This window comes from Orcinus orca, chromosome 9 (genome assembly GCF_937001465.1).
Source record: "Orcinus orca chromosome 9, mOrcOrc1.1, whole genome shotgun sequence".
Taxonomy (NCBI): Eukaryota; Metazoa; Chordata; class Mammalia; order Artiodactyla; family Delphinidae; genus Orcinus; species Orcinus orca.
Genome location: NC_064567.1, coordinates 79,779,967 through 79,801,966, shown reverse-complemented (window position 1 = coordinate 79,801,966; position 22,000 = coordinate 79,779,967).

The following is a 22,000-nucleotide window of genomic DNA, read 5'->3' as shown; positions in this document are numbered from 1 at the left end:
GAAGGGCCTTTTACTTAAGAGTCTCTAAGCAGTTAGATCAAAGATATTGGAACTTTTAAAACTCAGGGCAAAAGCTACCATTTTAAATTTTGTTCCAGGTATTCTCCCTTTTTACCATCTAGCATCCCGGATGCCATGTGGGCGCCATGTCATAGCCTCATTGATAAAATACCACATTACAAGGAGAACGAAAATGGTAAAATCAAGATGGAGTCTTTGAACAAATGCAAAGGCATTCTCACCAGTCATCAGAATCTGATTCTAAACATACTTGTAATGTCTTTTTTAAGAATCGTCTAACAACTACATAAGGAATAAAAAGCTACACCAAGAAATGAGACTTCAAGGCAACCTCTCTCTCTCTCTCTCTCTCTCTCTCTCTCTCTCGCACACACACACAAATGCTGGCTCCTATTTCAGACCCACTACAAAAAGTAAGTCCCCTCAAACAAAGATAATCACTGACATTAAGGAGGCTTAATATCACATTTTATATAATCTTTTCAATAATTCCCCTTCCTTTACTCATTTCTTTTACAGGTCTACCCTTGATATTGTCACTCTTTGCTCTACTAACAGGCTTGTTCTTATTCAGTGAGCTACTTTCTTCAATTCAGCGGCAGGGTTTATGATCTGGATGTGTAAATAGTATGGGATTTTTACCTACTAAAATTGCAGCGTCATCTTAAGACATGCAGTAGAACTGTTTTAACTTCTTCGCTCATGCCCCTTGCATCCACTTGTCTACCAGCCACTCCTATCCCTCTTTCAATCTGCTTCTATTTTCACCACACAGCTCTAACTAGTGTCTTAAGAGTCTTCCTGAGTGTTCCAATTGACAAATCCATTATCCTTTGAGTGCTGGACATTTCCCCTCTACTCTTTCTTCAAACTCTCTTTTCCTTCTCCTTCTACTGAAAATGCACAAGGCTCCCCGGCCTCTCTTTTCATCCCGGCTAATCTCTCACTCTCCATTGGCTCCTCTTCTTTCTCTTTTTAACATTAATGTTCTCCAAGATTTTGTTCTCTTGTTACCTTTTTCCTCTCTATCTTGAGCTCAGACTTCTCCTGAACTCCAGAGGCAAATTCTTTTTTATTCGATATAACTTCTTGCAGGTCTACTAGTAACTTTTGATTACCATGCCCACATGAAAACTCTTTTCACTCACACTGCTACCGTTTTCCACATCACCCAGACATGAAACATTGGCATCTATTTTGACTACTCTTTTTACTTTAGGCCCTACTTCCAGTAATCTAGAGTCAGATCATCAAGTTTTAAAATCTGTAACACTTCAAATGCCTGAGATGCAGCTGAGTGAAAATGAAGCACAGGGTGAAAGTTAATCAGAAAGGTTTGATTAAGAATACCAGGCCAACTCCCCACTACCTATTTGATTTTATCCCCATTACTTACTAACCCAAATATGAGAGTTAAAATATTACCTAATAGGTAAAGATTAAACAAAATAACATTTGGAAAGATGGATACAATATGACACCACTAAACAAATGGTATCATTATTATTATGCCTTTTCTCTATATGTAACCTATTCTTCAAGTAGTATCTAAAGGTTCCTATCTATGTACAAAGGCACCAGTTTTTTCTTACGCTTTGAATATGCTCCATCACATACCACTTAGAGCCTATGCATAATTCAAGGCCCACCTTCAACAGTCCTTCCTCCATGAAGCCTTTGCTGATAAACTACCCTTCCATACTAGTTTAAACTTACTTGTTTGGGACACATGATGCTTTGCACTTCACTTTAGCCACTTTTAGCCCTTTATTTTTCAATTTTTGTTTCTTCTATTTACTAGACATCTCTCTCTCCACCATATTTTCAAATTCCTCAAAATATTCCTGCTGCAATGCCATGGCTCACCTAGACTATTATTGATTTTATCACATTCTTTCTCCCTTTATTTGAAGGCATATTTAGTTCATTCCCAGATAAAATGGTACATTTCTTAAAAAAACAGTATCAAATTTATCTCTTTTCTTGTTTTCAGGGCGTAGTACATAGCTTTATTTAAGGTGCTAAATAAACTTTTGTTAAATAAGTTTAATCTGAATACTTGTAAATTGAAAATGAGTCCAGAAGAGTTAAGAAAAAAGTCAAAAGTATATCTTTCTTGCACTTGTTCCATTCCATGACAGAAAATCAGAATACATTTAAAATAAACTTCTCTTACGTTTTTTCCCCAAGGGCCAACACTCTTTTCTCCAAAACACTTCTGAGAAAAAGAGAACCATCAGATATAACTTTCCCGTAATGATGCAGGACAATTTTTAGAAGCAAATTACCACTCATCTCCTTACCTGAGCACTGCTTCTCCCTAGCCAACTCTCTGCAATATGACATTTATCAATCTAATCTTTGTGTATATGCTCTATTAAAAATCATCGTTCAATGCAAACCACACTGGTGACTTAATTACATAAACGTGCTACTGTGCTTAGGCAGCATCCACATCTGTGTTTTATTTCTAGTTAATACGTGATAAGAATTTAAAGCCTCTTGCTGAGGTTTCTGTCTCAAACTGCTGATACCATCTGCATTACAGAAAAATGCACTGAATGTTATACCACAAGTGACACCACAATAAAAATTCCTTATCTATCTTATACCCTTGATTACAGTTTTACTTTGAATAAGAAAATGTTTCAAACACCTGAGGATAATGTTTCATTTGGTTCCTTGACCGGTTGTAATGAAAATATTTTTCAAATTCAGGGTGTATTTCTCTTCCTTTGTAAGGTATATATCTTTTATACGCTGCAAGGTTCATTCTGATGCTCTGGCAACAAGACTCTGCAATGTTCAGAGCTGTTTTCTTGTTGTTGTTCTCCCACTATCTGCAGGCCCAGGATTCTGAAGTACCAGCCATATCACCTTTGCTTCGGGTCCTGCCTCGTTCCTGTAAATCAATTCCAATAACCCGGCTTCTGCACTCTTTCTTGTGAGACATCCATCAAGAGAAATTATTCCAGAATTGGAAAACAGGTAAAATCCTTAATTGCATGTTCTTTCAGAGTAGTGCGGGGGTACATCTTTGACTGACTGTCTATTGACTAGGCTCTTTTATAATTCTGTAGGCCTAGAGGTTATCTTGCAGCAAATTGATATCAATTCAAATGATCCTTGTGTGAGAGTAATGAAAATGATTCAGGTCTACACCAACGTAAATAAATGTTGTCCAGGAAAGGTGCAATTGGTTTTAGTCTGATAAAAACGGTAACTCCAAACATTACAATATATTGTTCTGTAGGATATCATCCAGCTTTACATGTATTAGAAACATTTCAGCATTCTTGACAGATTATATAAACTCCATTCTCCAAAATCTCCTTTGAACTCAATTTTGACATTTTACCAGTTACCTCTCTAATTAATAAATTAAAAAAAAATCTCTGACACGTTTATTTTATGTTACATGAGAGCCATGTTTTTAACTTTTACAAAATTATAATTTAGGAATCGCAAACCTTAAATCACAGTTTTAATAATATAAACATCATGATGTCAGTTAACATCTATTCTGCCCTTACTATGTGACAGACTTATTCTGGGTTTGGTCTCTAGCTCAGTTAATTTTCTCCGTAACTCTACAAAGCTATCGCTATTATTATTCAACTGATTTAGAGATGACAAAACTGAGGCATAAGGAGTCTACCTTGTTGAAGGTTATACCTATGTGAAGCCAGAATTTTTTTTTTTTTTTTTTTTTTGGTATGCGGGCCTCTCACTGTTGTGGCCTCTCCCGTTGCGGAGCACAGGCTCCGGACGCGCAGGCTCGGCGGCCATGCCTCACGGGCCCAGCCGCTCCGCGGCATGTGGGATCCTCCCGGACCAGGGCACGAACCCATGTCTCCTGCATCGGCAGGTGGACTCTCAACCACTGCGTCACCAGGGAAGCCCAGCCAGATATTTTTATTTGACTCTGTATATTGCCTTTTATAGCTATGTAGTTTTCGAAATGGATGGCTTCCTACCCAGTATGCTGTTTTGGGGGGACTGAGGTCCAGTCCTGATTTCTTTCCTTCTGAGACTCACTGCCAACTGATTCCAAAACTATGTTTAATGTCCAATCTGTGAGGTGACTCTCAAATCTTATAAAACATCTTAGTACAATGATTCTCAAAGTTTACTAGGCATCAGAACTGCCTGGAAGACTTGATAAAATACAAATTATTGAGTCCCATCCCACAAATTTCTGATTCAGTAGGTCTGGGAGGGGGGGATTTGAAATTCTAAAAAGTTCCCAAGTGACGCTAACACTGCCTGTGTCTGGAGGCCACACTCTGAAAACCACTGCCTTTGTATATACTGCTAAATCTCCTGCAGGATGACTGCCAAGTAATCTGGGTTAGACAATCATCTATTTCTTCTTTTTTTTTTAAAACATCTTTACTGGAGTATAATTGCTTTACAATGGTGTGTTAGCTTCTGCTGTATAACAAAGTGAATTCAGCTATACATATACACATATCCCCATATCCCCTCCCTCTTGCATCTCCCTCCCACCCCTCTAGGTGGTCATAGTCATCTATTTCTTGATCATGATACTTGTATTGTTCACCTGCTCTTCCTGGATCAGTTTCACCTCCCCTCTGCCTCCTTTTGTTACCACAGAACACTTGTCCTCACATGCAATATTGTTCCAACAACATATGTAGATAATCTGAAATGTATTGGGGGGATGACCTTAGCATAGCAACTGAATCGCCTAAAGGCTCCAGTGCACAGCCTATTTGTCATGGTTGCCTTAATATGAATATAGGACAGTTAACATTTTGGTGGGGGTGGGGGTGAGCGAGTAGGAAGTTCTCTGAGATACCACCTCTCCATTGTCATATGTCTGCAAGTAATTACCCTTGAAACAGCTGCTAATTACATTGCTCCTACTGCCATCACTATTGTAATTGCTTGCATCCTATCCCCTACTGCTTCCTAGCTCCAAGGCTGCTTCTTCATGGCCAAATAACTTTATGGGCACTGTGTTCTTTTTTCAAAGTTACCTCCTGTTCTGGCATTGATTTATGGAGTCAATGCAATATTGTGTAAACCATAATAAGAAATGAAGAGCAACAGATTTGGCATTCAACTCTCTGATGGTGTTCCACTGGGGTTGTAGAAAAGTAAATGGAAAAAATATTTTGGAAAAAAAAAGAAACACGAAAGTGAAGAAATATTGCTTATTATTTATTGACAAATCAAACCTTTTTTTGACAGTTCAGCAAGCCTGTTTGTGATCAAACTATAGCAGGTTGCCAGGCCACATGAAGCCTAATGCACATTATTGACAGTGGCCTGGCTTGCAAATGTGCTTTTAAAACAGCTTTCTTCCATATCATTTTCTTATTAGAAGATTTTCCAATAGCTACCTAGTCTATTACCACATCATAAGACCAAAGTATATGATGCCAGAAGTGTTAATACATTTAGATAGAAGCTAGTTTGAAAGGTTGGATAGATTCTTACTGAAACATAATTTTCTATTGGAGCTTGTGAGCTACAGAACCAAACTGAATGGACATCAGAAAGAGCAGTCTACTTGTTTCTGATGGCTAGCAAGAAGGATCATCAACAGGCTTTGGTCAGGAAGAGACCAAAGGGAAAGAAGCAGTTACTTTTAAAATCATACTTCTAACTCATAAATAGGATGTTTTAACTTTTATAAATAGGATATCAATTCTAACTTGTTTTATGGCAAAGAAAAAAGAAAAGGCATATCCTGGGGCCCCAGTTTCCTCTGACTTCTTTTATGATACTCCCTCAAAATGAATCATCCAGAAAAATCTAAAGTGAGTGGCAACTATCAAAATGATGCCATACTGTTTACCTTTATTTTAAAACTTAGAACTACCGTATGATCAGTAATCCCACTCCTGGGCATATATCCGGAGAAAACCATAATTTGAAAAGATACATTCACCCCAATGTTCACTGAAGAGCTATTTACAATAGCCAAGACATGAAAGCAATCTAAATGTCCACCAACAGAGGAATGGATAAAGAAGATGTGGTACATGTATACAATGGAATATTACTCAGCCATAAAAAAGAATGAAATAATGCCATTTGCAGCAATATGGATGGACCTAGAGATTATCATACTAGGTGAAGTCAGATAGAGAAAGACAAATATCATAGGATATCACTGAATAAATAAGTTTACCAAAGGGGAAATGTAGCAGGGGGAGGGATAAATCAGGAGCTTGGCATTAACATACACACACTACTATATATAAAATAAATAACCAACAATGACCAACTGTATAGAACAGGGAATGTTACTCAATATTCTGTAATATTCTATATGGGAAAAGCATCTGAGAATGAACATATGTATATGTATAACTGAATCACTTTGCTATACACCCGAAAGTAACACAACATTATAAATCAATTATACTCCAATAAAAATTTTTAAAAAATAAATAAATAAAATTAAAACTACCTTATAATTCACCACTTAAAAATACCTTTTAATCTATAAACTGTCATGGTAATGACTGTTTTTATTGGAACCACTGAGGGATAAAGTGCGTATTAACTACTGCCAAATAATGTTGGTTCTGTACAATTTGCTAGAATGTGGATTAAATTTTGAGTAAACTTCCTGTATTAGTTGAAGTGTATAGGTCTGGGGAAAGGGACTTTTTTTTAATAACAGCTTTATTGGTATAATTCACATACCATAAATTCATCCACTTAAAATATACAATTTGACGATTTTCAGTAGATTCACAGATATGTGCAATGATCACCACTATCAAGTTTAGAATATTTTCAACACTTCTAAAAGAAACTCCATACACTTTAGTTATTACCCCCCTATTTTGCCTTTTCCCCTACCCTATCCCCAGTCCTAAGCAGCCCTACTCTCAGCTCAGACTATTTTCCATACATTTTTTATTTTGTTTTATTTTTAATTGCTCATTTGTAAAGTTGTCCTAATCTTTCCTAGCTTTTAACTATTAGAAACTCCTTAATACTTTTCCTTTGAGTTTGTGAGCTCCTCTTCCTATAGCTCTGAATAGTCAATATACTCTGTGTGAATGCATGGCATGAAACAACTAATTTAAGAGTCTTTTATAAATAAAGTTCGTATTAACTATAAAATAATCACTAATCTACTTCTGTCTCTACAGATTTGACTATGCTGGATTTCACATAAATGAAATCATATATCATGTACTCTTTTGTAACGGGTTTCATTTAGCATGATGTTTTCAAGGTTCAGCCATGTTTCAGTATGTTTATTCACTTTTATGGCTGAGCAATCTTCCACTGTATGAATATATCACATTTTGTTTATCCATTCATCCACTGATGGACATTTGGGGTGTTTCTACCTTTTGGCTATTATGAATAGCGCTGCTATAAACTCTAAGTTTAACTGTATGAAGAACTGCCAGACTATTTTCTAAATTGGCTGCTTGGTTCTATTTGCACCAGCAGTATATTAGGGACTGGTCTGATTTCCCCACATCCTTGCCACCAGTTGTTATTTTCTGACCGATTCTTGTCATCCTAGAAGTAGTATCTCATTGTGGTTTTGACTTGCATTTCCCTGATAATTGAAATTGTCAACCATTTGTTTACTGGCTATTTGTATATTTTCTTTGGAGAAATATCTATGTAGATCTTTTGCCCATTTTTAATAGGTTATTTGTATTACTGAGTTTTAAGAGTTCTTTATATTTTCTGGATACAAGTCCCTTTTCAGATATATGTTTTGCAAATATTTTCTCTAATTCTATGGATTTTTTCACCTTCTTGCTAGTGTGATTTGAATCATAGAAGTTTTTTATTTTTATAAAGTCCAATTTATTATTTTTTTTCTTTTGTTGTTTATGTTTTTGACTTCATGCAGATTTACCCTGTGTTTTCTCCCAAGATTTTTATAGTTTTAGCTCTTACATTACATTTAGGTCTTTGACCCATTTTGAGCTAGTTTTTGTATACAGTGTATAGGCCCAATTTCATTCTTTTGCATGTGAGTATCCAGCTGTCCCAATACTATCTCCCAAAAAGACTATTCTTTCCCTACTGAATTGTCTTGGCACCTTTGTCAAACATCAGTTGACCACAAACATATACGTTTATTTCTGGACTCAATTATACTGCATTTATCTATATATCTATCCTATGCAGTACCATACTGTCTTGATAATTGTTGCTTTGTATTAAGCTTTGAAACCAGGAATGTGAATCCTCATATTTTGTTCTTTTCTTTCAAGATTATTTTATCTCTTCTGGGTTCCTTGCAATTCCATATGAACTTTAGGATTACCTTGCCCACTTCTATAAAAAAGCCACTGGAATTCTGAGAGGGACTGAATTTAATCAGTAGATCATTTCACAGAGTATTGCCATCTTAACAATATTAAATCTTCCAACCCATTAACATGAAATGTTGTTCCATTTATTTAGATCTTCTTTAATATCTTTCAACATTATTTTGCTGTTTTCAGAGTATAAGTTTGGCATTTCTTTTGTTAAATGTATTCCTAAGTATTTTATTATTTTTAATGCTATTATAAATAGAATTGATTTCCTATTCGGATTGTTCACTGCAAGTATATAGAAATACAATTGATTTTTGTATATTGATCCTGCAACCTTGGTGAAATCATTTATTCTAATAACTTTTAGTAGATACCTTAGGATTTCTTAAATACAAGATCGTGGTGTTTGAGAATATAGATCATACTTCCCTGTTTCCTAGCAAGTCTCATAAATTTTTGTTAGAAACTGGATCTTTAGAGAATAAATTATAGCAAATCCTAGCAAAAGTCCTCCAGTATCTATTACTATTTACTTGTTTAACGACTGGCTGGATTATTTCAGTGAAGTGGATTCCCCTACCCTTGTCTGCCTGCATTCTGAGGTCTCAGATAATGCTCCTCAGGGATCACTGCCTTGGGAATGCAGACAGTCACCCTGGGAAGACTGCTTTTGACAGGGCTGCCTTTGACAGTCTCTTCCCTGAGATCACAGCAGCTGTTAAACTCCACTAATAGCCTGGGGATTCTTCTATTATTGTCAACAATACCCTGGGGCAGCAATTGTTTGTCACAGTCTAATCTAATCAAACCCTGGCTCCTTTCAAGGAACAGTCCCCAAGGTCAGTGTTTGAAATTTGTTGTGAGCTCAGGAAAACTCCCCCAGTAGTCTCTTTCCCTACTTCTCTGCTGCAGACTCCCAGGTCTTCCTGGCTTGCCTTTCTCTGTGCCAGGATCTGGGGTGAGGGCTAGGTGGGCCCCAGTATTCTCAGTAGTGCCCCGCCCACGGCAGAGCATCTGTACCGGGAGTGGGGGCTGGTACTAAAAAGGGAGCTATCACCTCTCGGCCATCAGGGCCCAGAACTTAGTTTCAATAATAATAGGTAGGTGGAGGCAAGATGAGAAGTGCTGAGGTCCTGCCCCTTCCAGAAAAACAGCCGTCAGACTGGGAAACCCGGGGAAGAGAAAACTGTGTTCTCGGTAATACCAGAACACAGTGGAGTTTCCCTCTCACTCAGTAGGAAGAGGGGAAGAAGACAGAGGGTCTTGGTTCAAACACCACAGACTCTCAATTCTTATCAAGACTTGGTGTATCTCTTAATGTTTCCTCATTTGCTGGATGTCCACAGGGCCATTTCCAGAGACTTTAAATGTTTGTTTGTTTTTCATAATTTTCACCAGTTTCACTGAGTAGCAGATCCTCAGAGCTCCGCATGCTGTCATGGACAGAAGTGGAACTCCAGGGCCTTTTTTTTTTTTTTTGCGGTACGCGGGGTTCTCTCTGTTGTCGTTTATCCCGCCGCGGAGTACAGGCTCCGGACGCGCAGGCTCAGCGGCCATGGCTCACGGGCCCAGCCGCTCCGCGGCATGTGGGATCTTCCCGGACCGGGTCACGAAACCGCGTACCCTGCATCGGCAGGCGGACTCTCAATCACTGCGCCACCAGGGAAGCCCCAGGGTCTTTATTTTTAATACGCTTGAACTGCAACGTCTTTTACCAATTGGAGAACCTTTTTTTTTTAAATCAAGTACTAGAATTGCAGGCAGCAACATTACATGGGACAAAATGATAATCATATAGAAAGAGAATTTACTTTCACTTTAGGCCATCAAGAAAAGCTTAGTAGAGCCTAAAACATATAGTTAGCATTTAACATTGTGGGTAGGAGTGTGTGTATGTGCGTATGTGTGCACGTGTGTTCTGAATTGCTGGATTAGGTTTAAGCCCTTGGTAGCAAATACATGAACAGATTTGCAGTACACCAAAACTGAGTTAATTATAAGATGGATTATAACATGATAACTTTCGTATCAATAATTTCATTTTCAACATTTTTCTTAAAGCTTTTTGATGTGGACCATTTTTTTTTTTAAGCCTTTATTGAATTTGTTACAATATTGCTCTGTTTTATGTTTTGGTTCTTTGGCCCTGAGGCATGTGGGATCTTAGCTCCCTGAGTACGGATCGAACCCACAGCCCCCTGCATTAGAAGGTGAAGTCCCAACCACTGGACCACCAGGGAAGTCCCGCAACATTTTTTTAAAGTCTCTATGACACTAACAACCTTCTCTCTCTTTAACAAATACACCTAGTTCTATGGTTTTCTCTATATTAAATAACGGAAGAACAGGCAGAAACGCATACACCTTCAACACAAGCAAACTACTAGCCAATTCTGTAATTTATTGACTCAGGAAATTATTAAGCCAAAATTCTACTCTTTCACGGGTAGTCATTAACCTTACCCCTGCGATATAAACTGTATCAATAATAAAATCTCCATTAAGGGAGTGAAAAATTAATTATGAACTATATTTTGCTTTCTCCTATGTTTCTAATGTATATATTCAGATAGAATATTCTGCAATGCTGCACTAATCACATAGTAAACAGAATAGTATTTATATTCATCGTGAGCTCTCACTTCTCTTACATACTTAAACCTCTTTAAAAAGTTTATATATATATATATATATATATTTTTTTTTTTTTTTTTTGGCGGTACGCGGGCCTCCCACTGTTGCGGCCTCTCCCGTTGCGGGGCACAGGCTCCGGACGCGCAGGCTCAGCGGCCATGGCTCACGGCCCCAGCCACTCCGCGGCATGTGGGATCTTCCCGGACCGGGGCACGAACCCGCGTCCCCTGCATCAGCAGGCGGACTCTCAACCACTGCGCCACCAGGGAAGCCCTAAAAAGTTTATATTTTACAGGATAACTGTGAGTGGTTTTTAGACTGACAATACCATTTAATCAGGAAATTTAACTTCTCTGAAACGTCATAGCTTTTAATGACAATTATGATGGGTGTTTTTCCTTTAAAAATTATTAACTGCTGACTTTATCAGTGATGCTTTAAAAAATATATCAAAACCACAACTATCGTGATGTTCAATGCACTTTATAAAACATTAAAAAATAAATAAAAAATGTTTCTTTTAAAAACCTTAAATGGTTATGAGGCCAATATAAGTTTTATTCAAAAGAAATGAAGACTCAGAAATATCAAAAAGTAAGTGTAGGGCTTCCCTGGTGGCGCAGTGGCTTAGAGTCCGCCTGCCGATGCAGGGGACACGTGTTCGTGCCCCCGTCCGGGAAGATCCCACATGCCGCGGAGCGGCTGGGCCCGTGTGCCACGGCCGCTGAGCCTGCGTGTCTGGAGCCTGTGCTCCGCAACGGGAGAGGCCGCGGCAGTGAGAGGCCCGCGTACGGAAAAAAAAAAATGTACATGTGAAGTGAACCTGCAGTTGCTGCTTCAGAGTAACTGTGAGTGGCCTGCTGTTCCACCTCCTGCCACTACTCCACAGGCTGGCAAAGTCTACCCTTGAAAACTGACTTATTTTCAAAGCAGCAAAGCCTCCTTTTCAGTTCTGTCTTAAAAACTCTCCCCTCCGTGTTAATGCATCAGTTTAACTTTCAGTTATTTGCTATAGGAAAAGAATGTATGGTTGATAAAATCCAAAAAACATAACCAAATGACCAACTTCTATAATTCAAACTTTCAAAAAATCTTGTAAAAGCATTATTTTATTTTAATTTATTTCCCTAGCAAATACTGCCCTATAAAATAAAGCCATTTTAGAAAGGTGGGGATAAAAATGGGGCAGTCAAGGGCATGAAGCTTTTTTTTTTTTTTTTTTTTTTTTTTGCGGTATGCGGGCCTCTCACTGTTGTGGAGCACAGGCTCCGGACGCGCAGGCCCAGCAGCCACGGCTCACGGGCCCAGCCGCTCCGCGGCATGTGGGATCCTCCCGGACCGGGGCACGAACCCGCGTCCCCTGCATCGGCAGGCGGACTCTCAACCACTGCGCCACCAGGGAAGCCCCGGGATGAAGCTTTAATATAGTATTATTCAAGTATCTAGCTTATCATTCAAGAATGTTATGACAATATCAAATTCTAGTTTTTCATAACAGTTTTAACTTTAATTCCTAAAATTACATTTTTTCATGGTATAAAAATACTATGGGACTTGGTCTACATTTATCATTACATACTCCTAAACTGAACTGCTAAGTGTTTCTGAATAATAACATATGAGGCACCAGCTAGGGCTTCCAAAGACATGTGTTTGTTTCATAGGGACAGGAAAGACTAAAAGAGGAATAAAATCTTCTGCTTGAACTCAGATTTTTAATTATTAAAGTCAAATGCATTTTATAGCATAAACACTGATACATTCTGTGGTGCTACAGATGAACTGAAATAGGAGTTGTATTAAAAATGCCTTTTTTTTGGGAAGATGCACCACTAGTCTTCTGGTTGAGAGGTTTTAGGCAAGGTTAGTGATATTATTTCAAAAATTAATAGACCCATATTACTGCAGTTATATCACATATAAAGTATGAATACTAACTCCTGTATTTTTCAGCTTCTTTCAATTCTTGCACACTGATAAAAAAACAGCATGTGAATCACATTTTAAAATTATTTATTTTTGATAAGATACAAAATGTGATGTTTTGATATATGTATACCCTGTGAAGTAATTAACATAGTCAAACTAATTTACATAGACATCACCTCAGGTCATTTTTTCTAATGGTGAGAACACTTATGATCTATTCTTTCAGCAAATTTCCAGTATATGATACATTATTACCTATAGTCACCACGCTATTCATTAGGTCTCCAATGCACTTATCGTATAACTGAAAATGTGTATCATTTGATCAATATCTCCATTTTCCCCTATCCTTTAGCATCTGGTGACCACCATTCTACTCTCTATCGCTGTGAATTCAATTTTTCTTTTTTAGATTCCACATATAAGTAAGATCATGCAATATTTGTCTTCATGGTGTCTGACTTATTATTAGCATAATATCCTCCAGATTCATCCATGTTTTTGCGAATGGCAGGACTTACTTCTTTTTTTAAGGCGAATCTACTCCGTTCACACATACCACATTTTCTTTATCCATTCATCTGTAGATAGATACTTAGGTTGTTTCCATATCTGTAAATAATGCTTCTAATGAATACGGGAGTGCAGGTATCTCTCTGAGATACATATTTCATTTCCTTAGGCTACAATCCCAGAGGTAGTATTGCTAGATCAAATAGTAGTACTATTTTTTTTAAAGAAACCTCCATACTGTTTTGAATAAGGTTATACCAGTTTACATCCTCACCAACAGTACACAAGGTTCCCTTTTCTTCGTATCCTCCCCAACACTTACTATCTTTTGACTTTTTGATAACAGCTTCCCAACAGATATGAGGCAAGATCTCCTTGTGGTTTTGCTATGCATTTCCCTGATGATTCATGATGTTGAGCATCTTTTCATATACCTGTTGGCCACCTGTATGTCTTCTTTGGAAAAATGTCTATTCTGGTCCTTTGCCCATTTTTAAATTGGGTTATATATTTTTTTACTGTTGAGTTATATCAGTTCCTTATAGATTTTGGATTTTAACCCCTTATCAGATATATGGTTTGCAAGTATTTTCTCCCATTCCATAGGTTGCCTTTTCATTTTGTTGATAGTTTCCTTTGCTGTGCACAACGTTTTACTTTGATGTAGTCACACTTGTTTATTTTTCCTATTGTTGCCTATGCTTTGGTGTTAATGCCAAAAAATCACTGCCAAGGCCACCATCAAGGAAACTTTCCCCTATGTGTTTCCTACTAGGAGTTTTATGGTTTTAGGTCTTACATTCAAGTCTTTAATCCTTTTTGAATTGATGTTTGTGAATGATATAATAGAAGGGTCCAATTACACTCTTGCATGTGCCTATCTAGTTTTCCCAGCATCATTAACTGAAGAAACTATCCTTTCCCCACTGTATATTCTTGGTGCTTTTGTCAAAAATTAGTATGTATGGGTTTATTTTTAGGCTCTCCATTCTGTTCCATTAATCAGTGCATCCGGTTTTATACCATTACATACTGTATTGATTACTATAGCTTTGTAATATAGTTTGAAGTCAGAAAGTACGTTGCTTCCAGCTTTATTCTTCTTGCTCAATATTGCTTTAGCTATTTGGGGTCTTCTGTGGTCTCATACAAATTTAAGGACTTTGTTTTTCTATTTCTGTGAAAAATGTCATTGGAATTTTGATAGATACTGCCTTTGAATCTGTGGACTGGTTTGGGTAGAATGGACATTTTAGCAATACTAATTCTTCAAATCCATGAAAACAGGGTATCTTTCTGTTTGTGTCTTGTTTGATTTCATTCATCAATGATTTGTGGTTTCCAGTTTTTAGTATATAGATCTTTCACCTCCTTGGTTTAATTTATTCCTAAGTATTTTATTTGTTTTTGTTGCTACAGGAAATTAGACTCTTTCCTTAATGTCTTTTTTTCAGATAGTTCATTGTTAGTGCATGGAAATGTGACAGATGTGAATCACACTGGTATCTCTGCACTGATAAATACATATTGGGTGCTTCTCCAAGACTATTAACCTAAAAATGATTAAAACTTGAATAACTTAAATGAGCTCTTAAAATAACCCCCCATGTCTTTCCCTCTCATATGAGAAAAGTAGAGATGAATTTTGCAAGATTTATACACTTAGGTCTCTTGGTAGGTAATATAATCAAAATATTCACTTCATAAATAAGGAAACTAGACCAGGGTGGGGAAATGACTTGTTTAAGACAACAGGGCACCCAAAGTAAAACAGATGACAGAATTGGAAACTGTCTATGTCATACTCGGTCCTATCAAGTATTATTTCCTTATAGCAGGTAAAGCTGACCCTATTGACATTTGGGGCTGGATGATTATTGTAGAAGGGCTGGTCTGTGCCTTGCAGTACTAACCCTGGCCTCTACCCACTAGATTCAGTAGCATGCATTTCCCAGTTGTGACAATCAAAAATGTCTCCAGACACTGTCACATAGCCCCTGGGGGGCAAATTCTTCCCCAACTTACAACCACTGTTGTAAAATTAATGAAGTTGAAGTTCTGGAGAAAGCCTTAAGTCAAGGCAAATATATATATGAATTTCATTGCTGGTCCTCTCCATTTTCTTTGACCTTCAGTATATGTAAGCTCCTTGAATACAGAATTATATCTGATTGAGTCTTGCTCCTTTACAGCCCTAGCATATTGAAGTGATACACAGTAAATAAGCTGGTATGAAATGACATTGTTTCAAAACTGTCCAAAGGAAAAATGTGTTGGGTATTTGATTATGTGCACCCTACTGCATTCCAAAAAGGCATAAAAACTGCCAAAAGATTACATTTAAAAGTCATATGGCAACTTCTTACATAAGTACGGAAGTGAGAAATTAATAGAGAACTGAAGCGGTGCTTGTTTCTCTTTCATGCACCATTTGAATTGCCCTCAATTTTCATTTGCATCCCACACATTGGATTTCCTGCATCTATGGAGCCCCCAGAGCTTCTGATAGCAACTTAAAGATTCGGGCTGTGACTGAGGTGCACAGAAGCCTGCCACAGCAAAAATGGCTGCAAATGCTCACAATACAAATCCATTTTTAGCTAAAGGTTTTATTTCCAATTCCAGAAGAGAAACTGAGACCTTGATTGCTTCACACAAAGGAGAAAAGATAGCCTGAAGTCAACTTTACTACTGGTTTTTTTCCCTTATATCTTTATATCATGAATATACCTAAAGTGTGCAAGTATAAGAATTTTGAGCAAATAACACAATTATTTCAACTAGAAGGGTTTTGATAACTATAAAATAGAAATATGAGTAGTTAAATAACTAGCACCTTCCATATAGGAGATGATCAGTAAAATATTAACTACTTGTTTGAGTGGTTGAAATGAACCACTGCACATAACAAATTTTGAACCTACTGCACATAAATTTTGTCTGAACCTACTGCACATAACAAATTTTGTTGAAGATCATATAATAAAGAAAAACAAGTGAGGGACGTGTAGGCGAAAGAGTAAAACACGGAGATCACCTTCCTCCCCACAGATACATCAGAAATACATCTACACATGGAAAAACTCCTACAAAACACCTACTGAACGCTGGCAGAAGACCTCAGACCTCCCAAAAGGCAAGAAACTCCCCACGTACCTGGGGAGGGCAAAAGAAAAAAGAATAAACAGAGACAAAAGAATAGGGACGGGACCTGCACCACTGGGAGGGAGCCGTGAAGGAGGAGAGGTTTCCACACACTAGGAAGCCCCTTCACAGGCGGAGACTGCAGGTGGCGGAGTGGGGAACTTCGGGGCCATGGAAGAGAGCGCAGCAACAGGGGTGCGGACGGCAAAACGGAGAGATTCCTGCACAGAGGATCGGTGCCGACCGTAACTCACCAGCCTGAGAGGCTTGTCTGCTCACCCGCCGGGGCGAGCGGGGCTGGGAGCTGAGGCTTGGGCTTCAGTCAGAGCACACGAGAGGACTGGGGTTGGTGGCGTGAACACAGCCTTAAGGGGGTTAGTGCACCACGGCTACCTGGGAGGGAGTCCGGGAAAAAGTCTGGACCTGCCAAACAGGCAAGAGACTTTTTCTTCCCTCTTTGTTTCCTGGTGCGCGAGGACAGAGGATTAAGAGCACTGCTTAAAGGAGCTCCAGAGGCAGGCGCGAGCCGCGGCTAAAAGGGCGGACGCCAGAGACGGGCATGAGACGCTCAGGCTGCTGCTGCCGCCACCAAGAAGCCTGGGTGCGATCACATGTCACTCTCCACACCTCCTCTCCCGGAAGCCTGTGCAGCCTGCCACTGCCAGGGTCCCGGGATCCAGGGACAACTTCCTCGGGAGAACGCATGGGGTACCTCAGGCTGGTGCAATGTCCCACTGGCCTCTGAGGCGCAGGCCTGCATCGTGTCCCTCCATCCCCCGAGCCTGAGTGAGCCAGAGCCCCTGAATCAGCTGGTCCTTTAACCCCGTCCTGTCTGAGCAAAGAACAGTCGCCCTCAGGTGACCTACACGCAGAGGCAGGGCCAAATCCAAAGCTGAACCCCGGGAGCTGTGCGAACAAAGAAGAGAAAGGGAAATCTCTCCCAGCAGCCTCAGGAGCAGCAGATTAAATCTCCAAAATCAACTTGATGTACCCTGCATCTGTGGAATACCCGAATAGACAACGAATCATCCCAAATTGAGGAGGTGGACTTTCAGAGCAAGATTTATTATTTTTTCCCCTTTTCCTCTTTCTGTGAGTGTGTATGTGTATGCTTCTGTGTGAGATTTTGTCTGTATAGCTTTGCTTCCACCATTTGTCCTAGGGTTCTATCCGTCCGTTCCTTTTTTTTTAACTTTAAAAAAAAAATTTTTTTAATAACTTTATTTTATTTTATCTTACGTTATTTTATTTTGTCCTCTTTCTTTCTTTCTTCCTTTCTTTCTACTTTTTCTCCCTTTTACTCTGAGCCGTGTGGATGAAAGGCTCTTGGTACTGCAGCCAGGAGTCAGTGCTGGGCCTCTGAGGTGGGAGGGCCAACTTCAGGACACTGGTCCACAAGAGACCTCTCAGCTCCACGTAATATCAAACGGCAAAAATCTCCCAGGGATCTCCATCTCAACACCAACACCCAGCTTCACTCAACGACCAGCGAGCTACAGTGCTGGACACCCTTTACCAAACAATGAGCAAGACAGGACCACAACCCCACCAATTAGCAGAGAGGCTGCCTAAAGTCATAATAGGTCCACAGACACCCCCAAACACACAAGCAGACGTGGACCTGCCCACCAGAATGACAAGATCCAGCCTCATCCACCAGAACACAGGCACTAGTCACCTCCACCAGGAAGCCTCCACAACCCACTGAACCAACCTTAGCCACTGGGGACAGACACCAAAAATAACAGGAACTACGAACCTGCAGCCTGCAAAAAGGAGACCCCAAACACGGTAAGATAAGCAAAATGAGAAGACAGAAAAACACACAGCAGATGAAGGAGCAAGATAAAAACCCACCAGACCTAACAAATGAAGAGGAAATAGGCAGTCTACCTGAAAAAGAATTCAGAATAATGATAGTAAAGATGATACAAAATCTTGGAAATAGAATAGACAAAAGGCAAGAAACATTTAACAAGGACCTAGAAGAACTAAACATGAAACAAGCAACGATGAACAACACAATAAATGAAATAAAAAATACTCTAGATGGGATCAATAGCAGAATAACTGAGGCAGAAGAATGGATAAGTGACCTGGAAGATAAAATAGTGGAAATAACTACTGCAGAGAAGAATAAAGAAAAAAGAATGAAAAGAACTGAGGACAGTCTCAAAGACCTCTGGGACAACATTAAACGCACCAACATTGGAATTATAGGGGTTCCAGAAGAAGAAGAGAAAAAGAAAGGGACTGAGAAAATATTTGAAGAGATTATAGTCGAAAACTTCCCTAATATGGGAAAGGAAATAGTTAACAAAGTCCAGGAAGCACAGAGAGTCCCATACAGGATAAGTCCAAGGAGAAACACGTCAAGACCCATATTAATCACACTGTCAAAAATTAAATACAAAGAAAACATACTAAAAGCAGCAAGGGAAAAACAACAAATAACACACAAGGGAATCCCCATAAGGTTAACAGCTGATCTTTCAGCAGAAACTCTGCAAGCAAGAAGGGACTGGCAGGACATATTTAAAGTGATGAAGGAGAAAAAACTACAACCAAGATTACTCTACCCAGCAAGAATCTCATTCAGATTTGATGGAGAAATTAAAACCTTTACAGACAAGCAAAAGCTGAGAGAGTTCAGCACCACCAAACCAGCTTTACAATAAATGCTAAAGGATCTTCTCTAGGCAGGAGACACAAGAGAAGGCAAAGACCTACAGTAACAAACCCAGAACAATTAAGAAACTAACAAACCCAAAACAATTAAGAAAAACACAAGAGAAGGAAATGACCTGCAATAACAAACCCAAAACAATTAAGAAAATTGGAATAGGAACATACATATCGATAATTACCTTAAATGTAAATGGATTAAATGCTCCCACCAAAAGATACAGAGTGGCTGAATGGATACAAAAACAAGACCCATATATATGCTGTCTACAGGAGACCCACTTCAGACCTAGAGGCACATACAGACTGAAAGTAAGGGGATGGAAAAAGATCTTCCATGCAAATGGAAACCAAAAGAAAGTTGGAGTAGCAATTCTCATATCAGACAATAAACACTTTAAAATAAAGACTATTAGAAGAGACAAATAAGGACACTACATAACGATCAAGGGATCGATCCAAGAAGATATAACAATTGTAAATATTTATGCACCCAACATAGGAGCACCTCAATACATAAGGCAAATACTAACAGCCATAAAAGGGGAAATCGACAGTAACACATTCATAGTAGGGGACTTTAACACCCCACTTTCACCAATGGACAGATCATCCAAAATGAAAATAAATAAGGAAACACAAGCTTTAAATGATACATTAAACAAGATGGACTTAATTGATATTTAGAGGACATTCCATCCAAAAACAACAGGAAACACATTTTTCTCAAGTGCTCATGGAAGATTCTCCAGGATAGATCATATCTTGGGTCACAAAACAAGCCTTGGTAAATTTAAGAAAATTGAAATCGTATCAAGTATCTTTTCCAACCACAACGCTATGAGACTAGATATCAATTACAGGAAAATATCTGTAAAAAATACAAACACATGGAGGCTAAACAATACACTACTTAATAATGAAGTGATCACTGAAGAAATCAAAGAGGAAATCATAAAATACCTAGAAACAAATGACACTGGAGACACAACAACCCAAAACCTGTGGGATGCAGCAAAAGCAGTTCTAAGAGGGAATTTTATAGCTATACAATCCTACCTTAAGAAACAGGAAACATCTCGAATAAACAACCTAACCTTGCACCTAAAGCAATTAGAGAAAGAAGAACAAAAAAACGCAAAGTTAGCAGAAGGAAAGAAATCATAAAGATCAGATCAGAAATAAATGAAAAAGAAATAAAGGAAACGACAGCAAAGATCAATAAAACTAAAAGCTGGTTCTTAGAGTAGATAAACAAAATTGATAAACCATTCACCAGACCCATCAAGAAAAAAAGGGAGAGGACTCAAATCAAGAGAATTAGAAATGAAAAAGGAGAAGTAACAACTGACACTGCAGAAATACAAAGGATCATGAGAGATTACTACAATCAACTCTACGCCAGTAAAATGGACAACCGGAAAGAATTGGACAAATTCTTAGAAATGCACAACCTGCCAAGACTGAATCAGGAAGAAATAGAAAATATGAACAGACCAGTCACAATACTGAAATTGAAACTGTGATTAAAAACTTCAAACAAACAAAAGCCCAGGACCAGATGGCTTCACAGGCGAATTCTATCAAACATTTAGAGAAGAGCTAACACCTATCCTTCTCAAACTCTTCCAAAATATAGCAGAGGGAGGAACACTCCCAAACTCATTCTATGAGGCCACCATCACCCTGATACCAAAACCAGACAAGGATGTCACAAAGAAAGAAAACTACAGGCCAATACTGATGAACATAGATGCAAAAATCCTCAACAAAATACTAGCAAACAGAATCCAACAGCACATTAAAAGGATCATTCACCATGATCAAGTGGGGTTTATCCCAGGGATGCAAGGATTCTTCAATATACGCAAATCAATCAATGTGATACACCATATTAACAAACTGAGGAAGAAAAACCACATGGTCATCTCAATAGATGCAGAGAAAGCTTTCGACAAAATTCAATACCCATTTATGATAAAAACCCTGCAGAAAGTAGGCATAGAGGGAACTTTCCTCAACATGATAAGGGCCATATATGACAAATCCACGGCCAACATCATCCTCAATGGTGAAAAACTGAAACCATTTCCACTAAGATCAGGAACAAGACAAGGTTGCCCACTCTCACCACTCTTATTCAACACAGTTTTGGAAGTTTTAGCCACAGCAATCAGAGAAGGAAAGGTAATAATAGGAATCCAAATCGGAAAAGAAGAAGTAAAGCTGTCACTGTTTGCAGATAACATGATACTATACATAGAGAATCCTAAAGATGCTACTAGAAAACTAGTAGAGCTAACCAGTGAATCTGGTAAAGTTGCAGCATACAAAGTTAATGCACAGAAATCTCTGGCATTCCTATACACTAATGATGAAAAATCTGAAAGTGAAATCAAGGAAACACTCCCATTTACTATCGCAACAAAAAGAATAAAATATCTAGGAATAAACCTACCTAAGGAGACCAAGGACCTGTATGCAGAAAATTATAAGACACTGATGAAGAAATTAAAGATGATACAAATAGATGGAGAGATATACCATGTTCTTGGATTGGAAGAATCAACACTGTGAAAATGACTCTACTACCGAAAGCAATCTACAGATTCAATGCAATCCCTATCAAACTACCACTGGCATTTTTCACAGAACTAGAACAAAAAAATCACAATTTGTATGGAAACACAAAAGACCCCGAATATCCAAAGCAATTCTGAGAACGAAAAATGGAGCTGGAGGAATCAGGCTCCCTGACTTCAGACTATACTACAAAGCTACAGTAATCAAGACAA